The sequence below is a fragment of the Cherax quadricarinatus genome, chromosome 87 (assembly GCF_038502225.1).
Source record: "Cherax quadricarinatus isolate ZL_2023a chromosome 87, ASM3850222v1, whole genome shotgun sequence".
NCBI classification, from domain to species: Eukaryota; Metazoa; Arthropoda; class Malacostraca; order Decapoda; family Parastacidae; genus Cherax; species Cherax quadricarinatus.
This window is the reverse complement of record NC_091378.1, coordinates 10,768,592-10,784,955: the sequence shown is the minus strand read 5'-3', so window position 1 is coordinate 10,784,955 and position 16,364 is coordinate 10,768,592. Positions and strand designations below refer to the sequence as shown.

The 16,364-nt window shown below is 38.1% G+C and overlaps 2 protein-coding genes across 2 annotated transcripts in view; both read left to right on the top strand.

Annotated features, from left to right (window-relative positions):
• The window catches only part of LOC138855269 (major facilitator superfamily domain-containing protein 6-A-like), a 48,845-nt gene extending 48,763 nt beyond the window's left edge, over window positions 1–82 (top strand). Inside the window, exon 8 of the mRNA XM_070103771.1 lies at window positions 1–82. This exon is cut by the window's left edge and continues 675 nt beyond it. The gene's annotated coding sequence lies outside the window, so the exon portion shown is untranslated.
• The window catches only part of LOC128703827 (major facilitator superfamily domain-containing protein 6), a gene marked incomplete at its 3' end in the record, with an annotated part of 347,143 nt that overhangs the window by 148,060 nt on the left and 182,719 nt on the right, over window positions 1–16,364 (top strand).

Sequence of the window (16,364 nt, the reverse complement as noted above, 5' to 3'; positions counted from 1 at the left end):
GTAACCTCGTGTAGTCGACTGGCTACACGATCTCTAATGTATTTACATCACTGTACATGTTCAAGTAGTTATGCTATTCAAAAGATATAAAGAATTTGATAATTCCCTGTGTGTCTATGTATTTCCTTAATGAAAGATTAGAACTGTCTCCATCTTCACTCAATGAATTGGAATTATGCAATACTGATATAAAAGTGAACAGTGTGAGCCAGATCAAAAAATTCATTTACTATCATTTGTTCCCTAATCGACTTTGCAGAAATAACATCATAGTTTAGTGGCCCAACAAGCCAAACCATTTTCACCCCTAGCTTTCAAAAATGCACGAAATAAACAGCACTCTCCATCTCCGAAGCTTATATCTGGCTAAATTATTTCACTGAATCACTTTAATATATCACCATAACGTCTATGAAGTCGGCACAGGAGCTTTAAGTTCCTGGGCCGAGGAAAGAAGTTCAGCTGAGTTACAGTTGGTGCCTCTGACGGAATGTAATTCAGTAAGCATTACCTCTGAATCCTTCCTATTAGAGACCTGGGTTAGCCTAGACAGTACAGCTTTGGACTGTCAATATTCAAACAGCAGCTGGAGCCCCTTGACCACTCTTCTGTTTATTCATCGACAGTTGTTTATTACAGCTTAATTTGAGTTTATATATGCATTGATAAATACCACTTGATCGTGACTGCAATAATATATGTACTGCTTGTGGAGGCTAGTACTGTACTCCTAACGGGCAACAGAATGAAATTACCTCTGAGCCACCTACACCACCACATGTCCTCGCAACTTGCAGCAAAGGTAGTTCGCTAAGCTCACGTTGTTCGTAGGATTTTATGGTCCAGTGAATTTTCACTCACCATGAGGAGGGCTAAAACAACACGGGTTCGATTATCTGAAATATATTTTTTTCGTTAGGTTCTGAATGATTTTGGCGAAATTATTGCATACAGAAATTTTCGCTTGTCCTATATGGCAAGATGAGCGTTGCTATTTAAGCCAAGATCGCAAGTTCTGCCTATTCGGCACGATATATATATATATATATATATATATATATATATATATATATATATGTGTGTGTGTGTGTGTGTGTGTGTGTGTGTGTGTGTGTGTGTGTGTGTGTGTGTGTGTGTGTGTGTGTGTGTCGTGCTGAATATGTAAAACTGGTCAATTAGCAAGAACTCGTTTAAAATTAAGTCCTTTCCGAAATTTTCTCTTATAGAATTTTTTCATTAATGTTAATGTAAAAAAATTTAATTTTGCACCAAAAGAATCTTAGAAAGCTTACCTAACCTTATTATTACAAGCGCAATTTATTTTAGCCTAACCCAACTAAATATATTTTAGATTTGTTTACAATAATTTAATACTAAACAAACACAATGAAATATATTTTTTTCGTTAGGTTCAGAATGATTTTGGCGAAATTATTGCATACACAAATTTTCACTTGTCCTTTATGGCAAGATGAGCGTTGCTATTTAAGCCAAGATCGCAAGTTCTGCCTATTCGGCACGACATATATATATATACACAGTGGTCCCTCGTTGTTCGTAATTAATCTGTTCCTGGAGCCGTTACTATAAACGAAATTTTCCCCATAAGAAATAATGTAAATACAATTAATCCGTTCCTGACACCCAGAAGTATTAAAACAAAAAAAAATTTAACATGAAATATGCATGTAGTACATAAACAATACAATGGGAAATGATGAATGAAACATTAACAGCATAACACTTACCTTTATTGGAGATTCTTCTTAGTGTATGGGAGACTGGAGGAGGAGAGAGATTGGATTGTTTATAGTTTGGAAGGGGAATCCCCTTCCATCAACACCTCAGTTACCATTTGCTTTTCTGGGGTTGCTTCTCTTCTCTTGAGAGTCACTGGAGTCCTGTCTCACAAAATAACTGTGGAGAGAGCTCTGTTTCTGGCGTCTCTTTAACACTTCCCTAAAATGGCCCAAGACTTTGTCACTGTACATGTTGCCAACCTGGCTTGCAACAACCTTGTTAGGGTGATGTTTCTCCATAAAGCTTTCCATCTTACCCCACATAGTAAAAATCTCTTTAATTTCTGAAGAAGGCACCTTCTTCCATCTCTCTTCCTCCTCCTCTGCAGCAAGATTCTGAGCTGCGATGTGTTGCTCTTCCTGCTGAAGCTCTTGCAGCTCCTCAGTGGTGAGCTCTTCATTGTGGTCTTCCACCAATTCTTCCACATCCTCCAAACTCACATCCAACCCCATGGAACTCCCCAGTGCCACAATTGATTTTACAACAGACATAGGCTCATTAGGGTCAGTCCCAAATTCTTCAAAATCCCTCTTGTCGACACAATCTGGCCACAATTTTCTCCAGGCAGAGTTCAAAGTCCTGGTAGTCACTCCCTCCCAAGCCATACCTATAAGGGTTATGCAGTGGAGGATGCTGAAGTGTTCTCTCCAAAATTCCCTTAGGGTCAAGTGAGTGTCTGTGGTCACAGTCAAGCACCTGTGAAACATTGCTTTTGTGTAGAGTTTTTTAAAGTTTGCAATAACCTGCTGGTCCATGGGTTGGAGGAGAGGAGTGGTATTCGGGGGCAAGAACTTTACTGTGATGAACCCAAACTCCTCGAAAATTAGGTCATCCAAGTTTGGAGGATGAGCAGGTGCATTGTCCATTACTAGCAAGTACTTGAGATCCAATTTCTTTTCCAGGAGATACTCCTTCACACTAGGGCCAAACACTTCATTGAACCACTCGACGAAAATTTCCCTCGTGACCCATGCCTTACTATTAGATTTCCAAAACACACAATTTACTCTTCATAACATTGTTTTTCCTGAACACTCTGGGATTTTCAGAATGGTACACTAGTAATGGCTTCACTTTGAAATTCCCACTAGCATTAGCACAGAACATTAGCGTCAGCCTGTCTTTCATAGGCTTGTGTCCTAGCATTGCCTTTTCCTCTTGTGTAATGAAGGTCCTCTTTGGCATTTTCTTCCAAAAGAGGCCTGTTTCGTCACAATTAAACACTTGTTCAGGTTTCAGTCCTTCAGCCTCTATGTACTCCTGGAATTCATCCACATATTTTTCAGCCGCCTTGTGGTTCGAACTGGCAGCCTCACCATGCTTTACCACACTGTGTATGCCAGTACGGTTCTTAAATCTCTCAGACCAGCCTTTGCTGGCCTTAAATTCACTCACTTCACCACTATTTGCAGGCAATTTCTTTACCAAATCTTCATGCAACTGCCTAGCCTTTTCACAAATAAACGAAGTCATAAGAGTATCTTCTGCTAATTCTTTCTCATTTATCCACACCAATAATAACTTCTCAACCTCTTCCAGTACTGGTGATCTCATTTTTGTCAGCATAGTTACTCCCTTTGCAACAACAGCATCCTTTATTTAATTTTTCTTGGCCACTATGGAACATAAGGTTGTGTAGGGTTTCTTATACATCCTGGACAGTTCGGCCACACTTGTACCACTTTCATATTGTTCAATGATGGTTTTCTTAAATTCAATCGTTTTTCTCACATTCTTTACCACAGGCTTGGCACTAGGAGCTTTCTTTGGAGCCATGGTAGCTTATTTAGTACTTGCAAGCACTAAAATAAATAGAATATTATGAAATATTTCGCTGGAGCGCGTGAGGGGACCTTCGCTCAATGGTAAACAATGCCAGACTGGCTGCCGCCCTGGCTCACGCCGTGGGTATGTGTCCCAGACGAACGACTCGCGAGTCAACCTATGAAAAGCGAGTCCATGTTTATACGAAAATACCTTTATGATTGGCGAATTTTACGATTGCCGGGAACTACGAAAAGCGGGGCACCACTGTATATATATATATATATAAATATATATATATATATATATATATATATATATATATATATATATATATATATATATATATACATATATATATATATATATATATATATATATATATATATATATATATATATATATATATATATATATATATATATATATATATATATATATATATATAGAGAGAGAGAGAGAGAGAGAGAGAGAGGGGGGGGGAAGTACCACCTCTGTCGCTGGACTGGGGACCCTCATCCTCAGAGAAAACAATAAACTTGCTTCAGGGAAACTCAAGGTTCTCCCTGAAGCTGTTTGAAAATTATTTTCTCCTGCTACCCCCTATATATTATATATGCTTTATTTAAAGGCAAAATACATTGACAAAAATACAATAGGAAATAAAACAACATAGATAAATCAGAGCTACATCTCAAATACTTCGTCCAGCTCCCCGGCGGTGGGCCGCGTGCCCAGAATGCTGCAGGTATTTCCCTTCTGGATCGCAACACTGAGTCTCTGAAAGAGGAAGCTGGCCGCCCTGTGGTCCTTCGTTTCTATGATGAGTTTTTCACCCAGCTCTTTGAGGAACTTTAGAGCACACTTGCCTCATATTTCAAGGGTCTCCGACCCTATTGGGATGAAGTTATAGCAAGGGGAAAGGCCTTCATATTTGCAGGTCTTCTGGGTCTCCCTGTGGCTGGCAGCTGCACACCTTTTAGCTACGAAGTATGGCAAGTAGGTGTCTGCCAATGTGGCGGCACAGGTGTAGTCCCAGGCAATCTGCTCTCCATCCTTCCAGGGTAGCATAGTGGCTCCATTGACTTCTGTCAGACCTCAACACTTGGGGTTCCCGTTGGGCTCGGCAATGGGCTGTGGCGAGGCTTCTCTTTATGATGTCGTTGATCTCCTCATGTCTGACACACGAGACCATGAAGTCCGAATTGAACAGCCGTCGCCCTGCTGCAAATGCACCTAAGTTCGATGAGTATGGGGGCAGCTAGACAAAGAGCAACAATAATCGCAATGAACTGTGGGTCAAGTCGAGTGCCAAGGGAGGAATTGGAAACAGTTAAAAGGAAATCCCCTGAATGTGGTGCCTTCCTTTCCTGAAGCATTGGTGAGCACTGTGTTGGCAATTTTTTCCACTACCGGTTTGTCCCAGTGGGACTATTTGTGCTCTTTGGGAGGACCTGGTCTGCTTGAGGGGTCTACAAGGGTGTCCCACAGCATGGCTGCTTCAGTGAACCTGGGGTCTTGAGCTCCTACGGCACCTCTTAAGCGTTTGGGGACAATCTCCTTGACTAGTCCACTGGAAGCCGAACACGAGGACAGAAATGCACGTAAGGCTACCTGTGTTGCCTTGCACACCCCTGTACCTCCCAGTCGTACTGGAAGAGTTGCCTGATCCCATTGCTGGTCTTCCATTATATGTTGCAGTTTAAAAACTGTAGTGTAAAGCACCCTTCTGGCAAGACAGTGATGGAGTGAATGATGGTGAAAGTTTTTCTTTTTCGGGCCACCCTGCCTTGGTGGGAATCGGCCAGTGTGATAATAAAAAATAAAAATATATATATATATATATATATATATATATATATATATATATATATATATATATATATATATATATATATATATATATATATATATATATATATATATATATGTAGTAGGTTGGTAGACAGCAACCACCCAGGGAGGTACTACCGTCCTGCCAAGTGAGTGTAAAACGAAAGCCTGTAATTGTTTTACATGATGGTAGGATTGCTGGTGTCTTTTGTCTGTCTCATAAATACACAAGATTACAGGTACGTCTTGCTACTTCTACTTACACTTAGGTCACACTACACATACATGTACACGTTTATTTATACACACTCATCTGCGTTTTCTTTGATTTTATCTTAATAGTTCTTGGTCTTATTACTTTTCCTTTTATATCCATGGGGAAGTGGAATAAGAATCTTTCCTCCGTAAGCCATGCGTGTTGTAAAAGTCAACTAAAATGCCGGAAACAATGGGCTAGTAACCCCTTTTCCTGTAAAGATTACTAAAAAGAATAAGAAGAAGAAAATTGTCAAAGTGGGAAGTTTGAATGTGCGTGGATGTTGTGCAAATGATAAAAAAGAGATGATTGTGGATGTTATGAATGAGAAGAAGCTGGATGTCCTATCTTTAAGTGAAACAAAGCTGAAGGGGGTGGGAGAGTTTCAATGGAGAGGAATAAATGGGATTAGGTCAGGGGTTTCAAATAGAGTTAGAGCTAAAGAAGGAGTAGCAATAATGTTGAAGGATAAGCTATGGCAGGAAAAGAGGGACTACAAATGCATAAATTCAAGGATTATGTGGAGTAAAATAAAGATTGGATGTGAAAAGTGGGTTATAGTAAGCGTGTATGCACCTGGAGAAGAGAGAAGTGTAGAGGAGAGAGAGAGATTCTGGGAAATGTTGAGTGAATGCGTGGGGAGTTTTGAATCAAGTGTGAGAGTAATGGTGGTTGGGGATTTCAATGCTAAAGTGGGTAAAAATGTTATGGAGGGAGTAGTAGGTAAATTTGGGGTGCCAGGGGTAAATGTAAATGGGGAGCCTTTAATTGAGCTATGTGTAGAAAGAAATTTGGTAATAAGTAATACATATTTTATGAAAAAGAGGATAAATAAATATACAAGGTATGATGTAGCACGTAATGAAAGTAGTTTGTTAGATTATGTATTGGTGGATAAAAGGTTGATGGGTAGGCTCCAGGATGTACATGTTTATAGAGGGGCAACTGATATATCAGATCATTATTTAGTTGTAGCTACAGTTAGAGTAAGAGGTAGATGGGAAAAGAGGAAGGTGGCAACAACAAGTAAGAGGGAGGTGAAAGTGTATAAACTAAGGGAGGAGGAAGTTCGGGCGAGATATAAGCGATTATTGGCAGAAAGGTGGGCTAGTGCAAAGATGAGTAGTGGGGGGGTTGAAGAGGGTTGGAATAGTTTTAAAAATGCAGTATTAGAATGTGGGGCAGAAGTTTGTGGTTATAGGAGGGTGGGGGCAGGAGGAAAGAGGAGTGATTGGTGGAATGATGAAGTAAAGGGTGTGATAAAAGAGAAAAAGGTAGCTTACGAGAGGTTTTTACAAAGCAGAAGTGTTATAAGAAGAGCAGAGTATATGGAGAGTAAAAGAAAGGTGAAGAGAGTGGTGAGAGAGTGCAAAAGGAGAGCAGATGAAAGAGTGGGTGAGGCACTGTCAAGAAATTTTATTGAAAATAAGAAAAAATTTTGGAGTGAGTTAAACAAGTTAAGAAAGCCTAGGGAAAGTATGGATTTGTCCGTTAAAAACAGAGTAGGGGAGTTAGTAGATGGGGAGAGGGCGGTATTAGGTAGATGGCGAGAATATTTTGAGGAACTTTTAAATGTTGAGGAAGAAAGGGAGGCGGTAATTTCATGCACTGGCCAGGGAGGTATACCATCTTTTAGGAGTGAAGAAGAGCAGAATGTAAGTGTGGTGGAGGTACGTGAGGCATTACGTAGAATGAAAGGGGGTAAAGCAGCTGGAACTGATGGGATCATGACAGAAATGTTAAAAGCAGGGGGGGATATAGTGTTGGAGTGGTTGGTACTTTTGTTTAATAAATGTATGAAAGAGGGGAAGGTACCTAGGGATTGGCGGAGAGCATGTATAGTCCCTTTATATAAAGGGAAAGGGGACAAAAGAGACTGTAAAAATTATAGAGGAATAAGTTTACTGAGTATACCAGGAAAAGTATACGGTAAAGTTATAATTGAAAGAATTAGAGGTAAGACAGAATGTAGAATTGCGGATGAGCAAGGAGGCTTCAGAGTGGGTAGGGAATGTGTAGATCAAGTGTTTACATTGAAGCATATATGCGAACAGTATTTAGATAAAGGTAGGGAAGTTTTTATTGCATTTGTGGATTTAGAAAAGGCATATGATAGAGTGGATAGAGGAGCAATGTGGCAGATGTTGCAAGTTTATGGAATAGGTGGTAAGTTACTAAATGCTGTAAAGAGCTTTTATGAGGATAGTGAGGCTCAGGTTAGGGTGTGTAGAAGAGAGGGAGAATACTTCCCGGTAAAAGTAGGTCTTAGACAGGGATGTGTAATGTCACCATGGTTGTTTAATATATTTATAGATGGGGTTGTAAAGGAAGTAAATGCTAGGGTGTTCGGGAGAGGGGTGGGATTAAATTATGGGGAATCAAATTCAAAATGGGAATTGACACAGTTACTTTTTGCTGATGATACTGTGCTTATGGGAGATTCTAAAGAAAAATTGCAAAGGTTGGTGGATGAGTTTGAGAATGTGTGTAAAGGTAGAAAGTTGAAAGTGAACATAGAAAAGAGTAAGGTGATGAGGGTATCAAATGATTTAGATAAAGAAAAATTGGATATCAAATTGGGGAGGAGGAGTATGGGAGAAGTGAATGTTTTCAGATACTTGGGAGTTGACGTGTCGGCGGATGGATTTATGAAGGATGAGGTTAATCATAGAATTGATGAGGGAAAAAAAGTGAGTGGTGCGTTGAGGTATATGTGGAGTCAAAAAACGTTATCTATGGAGGCAAAGAGGGGAATGTATGAAAGTATAGTAGTACCAACACTCTTATATGGATGTGAAGCTTGGGTGGTAAATGCAGCAGCGAGGAGACGGTTGGAGGCAGTGGAGATGTCCTGTCTAAGGGCAATGTGTGGTGTAAATATTATGCAGAAAATTCGGAGTGTGGAAATTAGGAGAAGGTGTGGAGTTAATAAAAGCATTAGTCAGAGGGCAGAAGAGGGGTTGTTGAGGTGGTTTGGTCATTTAGAGAGAATGGATCGAAGTAGAATGACATGGAAAGCATATAAATCTATAGGGGAAGGAAAGAGGGGTAGGTGTCGTCCACGAAAGGGTTGGAAAGAGGGGGTAAAGGAGGTTCTGTGGGCGAGGGGCTTGGACTTCCAGCAAGCGTGCATGAGCGTGTTAGATAGGAGTGAATGGAGACGAATGATACTTGGGACCTGACGATCTGTTGGAGTGTGAGCAGGGTAATATTTAGTGAAGGGATTCAGGGAAACCGGTTATTTTCTTATAGTCGGACTTGAGTCCTGGAAATGGGAAGTACAATGCCTGCACTTTAAAGGAGGGGTTTGGGATATTGGCAGTTTGGAGGGATATGTTGTGTGTCTTTATACGTATATGCTTCTAAACTGTTGTATTCTGAGCACCTCTGCAAAAGCAGTGATAATGTGTGAGTGTGGTGAAAGTGTTGAATGATGATGAAAGTATTTTCTTTTTGGGGATTTTCTTTCTTTTTTGGGTCACCCTGCCTCGGTGTGAGAGGACAGTTTTTGTGAAAATATATATATATATATATATATATATATATATATATATATATATATATATATATATATATATATATAATTATATATATATATATAAATAAATATATATATATATATATATATATATATATATATATATATATATATATATATATATATATATATGTATATATATATATATATATGTATATATATATATATATATATATATATATATATATATATATATATATATATATATATATATATATATATATATATATATATATATATATATATATATATATATATATATATATATATATTCTTGTTCTTGTCCAGACCAGAGCTTTGGTGAGATGGGTAAGGATAGAAATTTTGGAAAAAGTGGGAGGGGGGAGAGAGGTAGGATATAAAAGGTAAGTGGCCCAACCACTTTGGTGTAATTTAAAAAGTGTATGTGAAATGATAAGATATTCTTTAAGGGGTATAAGACTAACCCATCAGAGTCACATAGATATAATAGGTATATAAGTACATGACTCTGAACTGGTAGTAGTTATACAAGTTGCAATTGCATTTTTTTTTTTTTTTTTTTTTTTTTTTTTTTTTTTTTGCGATTGCACAACGGATATTTATGCGACAATGATGTTCTCAGTATACATAGAAGGGTTCTGGTGTTACCCAATCTTCTTCGTCAGGTAAGTTGCTCAAAATCATGGGTCGAGGGTAATCATCTTTATGAATAAAACGACGAACCCTCTGTGGGAGAGTCATTCTTTGAGTCCTGTGAGGCGGAGTATTGATGGTGTAATCGGTGGTATTTATCACTTGTATAGGATGTTCTCTATCTGGCATGTATAGTTCTTGCATTGTATAAAGTTGTTTCTTTTTTAGGGTGTCAAGGCGTACATTTATGGCAGTAATATCTTGTTGTATGTGTAAATCTGCCATTTTAACTCTGTCTCTCCTCCTGGTATCGGTAATGAAGCGAAGAGCTCTATTCTGGACCCTTTGTAACCGTAGCATGTTGGTCTTTGTTGTTAATGACATTGGGACACAAGGGTATTCGAGTATAGGTCGTATTAACATTTTATACAGATGTTTTTTGACATGTTGAGGGGCTTGATTGAATCGAAAGAGACTGCTAAGACCGGCTTTGGCTATGTTGATCTTTTTAGTTACATGAGATGTTGAGTGGAGCAGCCTGTCTATATCATATCCCAAAATCTTGTTAGGGTTTCTAATGGCTACAGGTGTACCTCTGATGGAGATACCCCCTTTATCTTCAATTGTTGATGCAAAACATCCTATCGTGCTAACAAGGACCTTGTCAGGATTAGTCGTAATTCTCCATTTCTTTTCCCAATTAGATGTTCGACGAAGTTCAATATTCATTTTTTCTATGACTCTCTCATACTTGTATTTTCCTGTTACCGGAGTTGATGAGACGACATGAATAACATCATCTGCAAACTGTGTCACAATTGCATCATTAAACTCTGGTTGAGGAAGGTCATTCACATAAATGTTGAACAGAAGTGGACTGAGACAAGAACCTTGTGGGACACCAGCTGCCGGTATAAAAGGCTCTGTCGACCTGCCATTAAAGGTGGGAATGATTTTTCTTTGAGTTAAGAAATTATATATTACTCTGAGAAAAGTCCAGTTATGGTCTGGTAGGTCAATGAGTTTGTATATAAGGCCATCATGCCATAAGCTATCAAAAGCTTTATGAACATCTCTGGTGGCAATTAAGGCAAGATTGCCCTGATGCTTTAGACTTGCTACAGTATCGAAAATAACATTTATTGCATGATTGGTACCTCTATGTGTTCGAAAGCCAAATTGTTTTTCAGTAAAAAAGTGATTAAACTCCATATAGTAGTTCAATCTGTTGGAAATGACCTTCTCAAGAACTTTTCCAGTGACTTCAAGTAAAGATATAGGTCTATAGTTCCCAGGTTGGTGGATGTCTTTATTGGGCTTACCAAGAAAGATCATCTTAGCAGTCTTAAAAACCACTGGAAAATGTCCTGAGGCCTAGATGGCATTAAAGATATTTACCAAAGACTGTTTACAATTTCTGGGTAGGAACTTTATTTGTTTCATTGTTATTCCAGAGAGGCCAGGGGCTCTATTTCGCATTCTTCCAATAACCTGACTCATCTCTAGTAATGTAATAGGTCTAGTAAGCGGGGTGGGTATCTTCAAGAGTTGAAGTATCGATGGAAGGTAGTGGATGTAGATCATCCAAGTTCTCATCTCTCCATTCATTTACCAACTGATAATGATTATTGTTAAATTGACGACTGTTATTGTGGGAGAGAATTTTCTCCCATACATCACCCATCAAATTAGCCTGGTCCTGTGGATCGTCAAGTTTAATTTCAACATCTTCATCATCCTCATCAGTGAAGGTATGAACTAGGTAGTTAGGAGCCTTGTGCTTTGCCCCTAAAAGTTGTCGGATCTTACTCCAAAATTTTGCTGGTTCACGTTTATACTGATTAGCTTGAAGAACTAGCAATTTCCATGTCTCGTTTGTGTTGACTAATCATGTTAATTAATTCTTGCCTTAATCGGTGCAGTGTAGCTACTGGTGGTTGTCGCGTTTGAAGATGCCTTCAACATTCTGCTTGATAATTTCTTAAGTTGTCTCTAATTTCCCTAGTAGGTTTATATTGTTGGTATATCTTTGTGGATGCTAATTGACAAGTTGCATTAGTAGCTTCAATTATTCGATTATGCAGGGACCTGATTGCATCATTAATTGCAGTGGAAGGTAGATTTTCCAATGACACAATTTCATCCTCACCCTACATATATATATATATATATATATATATATATATATATATATATATATATATATATATATATATATATATATATATATATATATATATATATATATATATATATATATATATATATATATATATATATATATATATATATATATATATTCGTAGGTTCGATGGAGATTCAAACCTACGAACCTTGGAATAAGGTACACAGTGCTCTGCCACCGTACCACACTGGTCCAAAACCTTTGCGCCCAGCTAACGCTAGACGTTTTGGTACAAGGCAGCCAGCCTTCAGGCAGGTGGTGTTAAGTTTTTCATCTCATCCTCTGCATGCATCAACCGGCGAGAGATTTTTGCAATGTTTAGAATTCGCAGAACAGGCGAAATTAGTGTTTGTAAATATTGGTGTTTATGAATGATTAGTGTTTGTGAATATTTCGCCTGTCCTGAGACACACTCGTATACTTATCACACGAAAAAGTTTGTAATTCATAATCTTTTATAAATCAAGAGTGAAAATAAAACTGAAAAATCAGATTAACTAAATATTTTAATTTAATCGTTTGCATTGTATACATTGCACAATGTATGTCTCGCTTTGACCTACACATTTATATGTTAAGTTATGGGAAAATTTATGTTTTCTGTAATATATTAACACATTTTCACTTACAGAAAATTTTGTTATAATATATTAGTTGTATACACAAACGCAGTTCGTTTTCTGCAATATATTAATTACATTTAGTTTTCTATGTTATATTTAAAGGTTAACTAAAGTATAATAAATAACTACAGGTTTAAGAAATATCTTTAAAAATAGTGCATTATTATTATTATTATTATTATTATTATTATTATTATTATTATTATTATTATTATTATTATTATTATTATTATTATTATTATCCTAGTGGCTTTCTTTGTGCTTAACAATATTTTATTACATGTAGACTACAGTTTATACACCACATGTGGAAAATTTTGTACATTTTCCGAAATTATAAATTATAATATTTCATCGATACCATGCCTAACCCTTCTAGGGTAGGGTAGGTGCCTGAGCCCGAGCCTTTAGCTCATAAGACTCTCATTCCCATTTGCTCCCTTGGGGCGGGGATGGCAGACCAGAGAGGCCTAGCTTGTGGCTAGGCCTGGGGACAGTTGTTCCCAAAGATGAGGAGGTACTTGTGCCTCCTCCCATGGGAGACTTAGGTCTCAGACACTCCCTAAAGAGGGAGCCAAGGCCGGGCCACCACTTGGAAAAGGCCCGGGCCGGGAGAATATCGGCTAATCTTTAATAATAATAATAAATATAATATTTTATAATGCGAGTGAGTAGAAAAAGGATGCTGATTTGACCTTTCGAAATTTGATGTGTTGTGGGGAAGGTGTTGTAAGTCCGGCCGGGAGGGAGGCCATCTTGGAATGGTGGAAAGGGACCACATGGTAATTTGTAGTAACTTCCGTGTTTTTGGAGGCTTAATGAGGCTGAAGCCTTCCAAATAGGGGCGAAGCAAATCGGAATTATCGTCCTGCTGAATGGGAAGTGACAGTGACTTGGCAGGACTTCGAAATTAGATGGTGAAAGGGGATTATAAGGAGCCACCAACACCCACAGCTAAGTACACTATACTTTTTATGATGAACTTTCGGCCAGTTAGGTTCCTTATATCTAGGCTGGGATTGTAGGTAGTCTAGCTGCATCAGGCGACCTCCACGAAAAAAATGGTAAGTTAATTTAATAAACATGGTGTGTGATAATTTGTTGTAATGTTAATGATATTATACCCCCCTCCTTTCTACAGTCATTAATGTATACAGTCTGTGGAAAATTGCATTTATCTGAATGTATCATTATTTACATAACAGTAAATGAACATAGATAATTATTATTTATCAGTTAGACAAGTAGGAATTTGGGACACCTAGGTTGCAAAAATGTCCCCCTTCGATACTTACCACTGTCATATCCACAAGTTGCTCTGGACCTATTAATTAAATGAAATATACATCACCAGGAATGCTGGTAAATATCTAAATTTGTGGACTGAATATTAAATTTAAAAAGGATTATAGTATATACACACATTTATATAACAGAAGAATATATCTTAATATCACTCACCAATTTGACTGGAGATTAAGTTGTATTATACCCAGAAAACCTCACTGTCTAAATTTATGAAATTACTGGCCAGAATTAAACATAAACAGACTTATCTGAGGTTCCTGGAGCTGTCTTGTCCAGTCGCCTGATACTCAAATTATGCAGGAATGCACATCCAACAATTTCGCCTCCTATTTGAGAGGTATCAGCCCAATTTTAACCTCTAGAGCACGAAAAATTCTTCCCATTCACTCTAACGTTCTGTTCAATTCAAACAAAAAATGGCGAGTGTTTCTGTCAGCGCAGGCGCAGGTCCAGTTTCCCATTTTCCATAATATACTTCTTTTAAAAATACAATATAGGGCATCTATTTACCTATAAATTACCGTATTTCCAGAAAATATATACAGTATTTTCCACACTGCGGCCGGCCGGAGTTCGTTGCTAAACGACTCAAATTACTCCTTCCTTTAGGAGATGATTCCAGCCAGTTCTGGCTTGAGTGGCTGTTCTCCTAGTAGGTCTTACTACGATTTCATCTTCCAGCATCACTTGGTCTGCGTTATCTTCCATATCACTCGTGTCACTTTCCCTCAGATTTTCATTTACCTTTGATTGAACACCTAATTCCAAGGGAATCAATTTATTAGTTGTGCGTAAATTTTCCTGGCCACAACACAACACTTTGACATTCCTGACAACACCTTGTGCATCTGGGTACAATGTCAATACTTTGCCCAGAGGCCACAATGTTCAATGTTGTTCAGTGTCAATTAACACAATGTCACCTGGTTGAATGGTCTGTCGATTTACTGCCTCTGTCGCACCATAAAAGTGTTCACGTAGTGCAAGAAGATATTCCTTATGCCACACATTAGACCAATGATCAATTACTTTATTTAACATTTTAAATTTATTACACAACACTGCCGCATCATTGTAATCTTCATCACTTTCTTCCGGATTATCTCTATAGACAGGGGCAGCTTCCAATTTCCTTCCACATATTAGGTGAGAAGGTGTTAATACATCTGTATCAGATGTATCACTCATGTACGAGAGAGGACTATTATTTATACGATTCTCCGCCTCCACTAACACTGCACGGAATTCTTCCAAATTAATTCTCTTCCGGTGTAGTACTTTACAGACACAGCTTCACTGTGCCTATCAGTCTTTCATACAGCCCCCCCTGCCAAGGGGCTCTAGGAGTAATAAATTTCCAGGTACTCCCTCGTTGGGTTAACAGAGATTGAACATCGTTACTATTATTTAATTCTATCAAATGTTGAGCACCTGCTACAAAATTTGTGGCATTATCCGAAATCATCAACCTCGGACAGGATCTCCTAGCTGCAAATTTTCGAAACAGCTGTATAAACTGTTCTGCAGACAAGTCCTGTGCCACTTCTAAATGAACTGCCCTAGTAGCAGTACAGGTGAACAAACAAACATACACTTTCAGTGGAACACAATCTGAAGTACCTGTTAAAATTATTGGACCACTATAGTCTACACCTGTTACATCAAATGGTTTCACTAATTGTACACGCTCCTTTGGCAATGGTGGAGGACCTGGGTACATATAGGATCTGGCATCCACACGGCGACATATTACACAAGATTTAATCACCCTTTTTACACTTTGTCGTCCTTGTGGAATCCAGAAAGTTTCCCTAATACAATTTAAGGTATCTTGTACCCCACCATGCATTACATTTTTATGGGCATTTAGAACAATCAAATTTGTTAGATGATGAGTTTTGGGCAGTAAGATAGGGTGTTTAGCAAAATCACCCAATTCAGCATTTTGTAACCTACCTCTGCACCTAATTACACTGTTCTCTAAATACAGCCCCAATTTCTCTATTATGGAACCTTTCACAATTTTTCTTTCCCTCATCAATTTAATCTCATTTCCATAGATTTCCTCCTGTACCCTCTTTATCCAATATTCAAGAGGATGTGAAAACTTAAATGAAATATTCATCTTGTTTAGAAATTTAAACACCAACTTAGTTACATTGATTAGTTTGGGTAAAGAAGAATACCTATTTATATCAATGGCTAAGGAAGGACAAACTATTGGAGTGGTGGTCACAGTAATTTCAACAGGAGCAATATACGCCTTTTGTACAGGCCAATTACCTTTATTTACCAACCAGCTCAGTCCTTTAAACCATGATACAGCATTTACAAATTTAGCATAAGGTAAACCTCGAGACAAGAAATCAGCTGGATTCTCCTCACCAGGTATATGATTTAATGCTAACATATGCTGACCCAAACTATTATACTTCTCTTGCA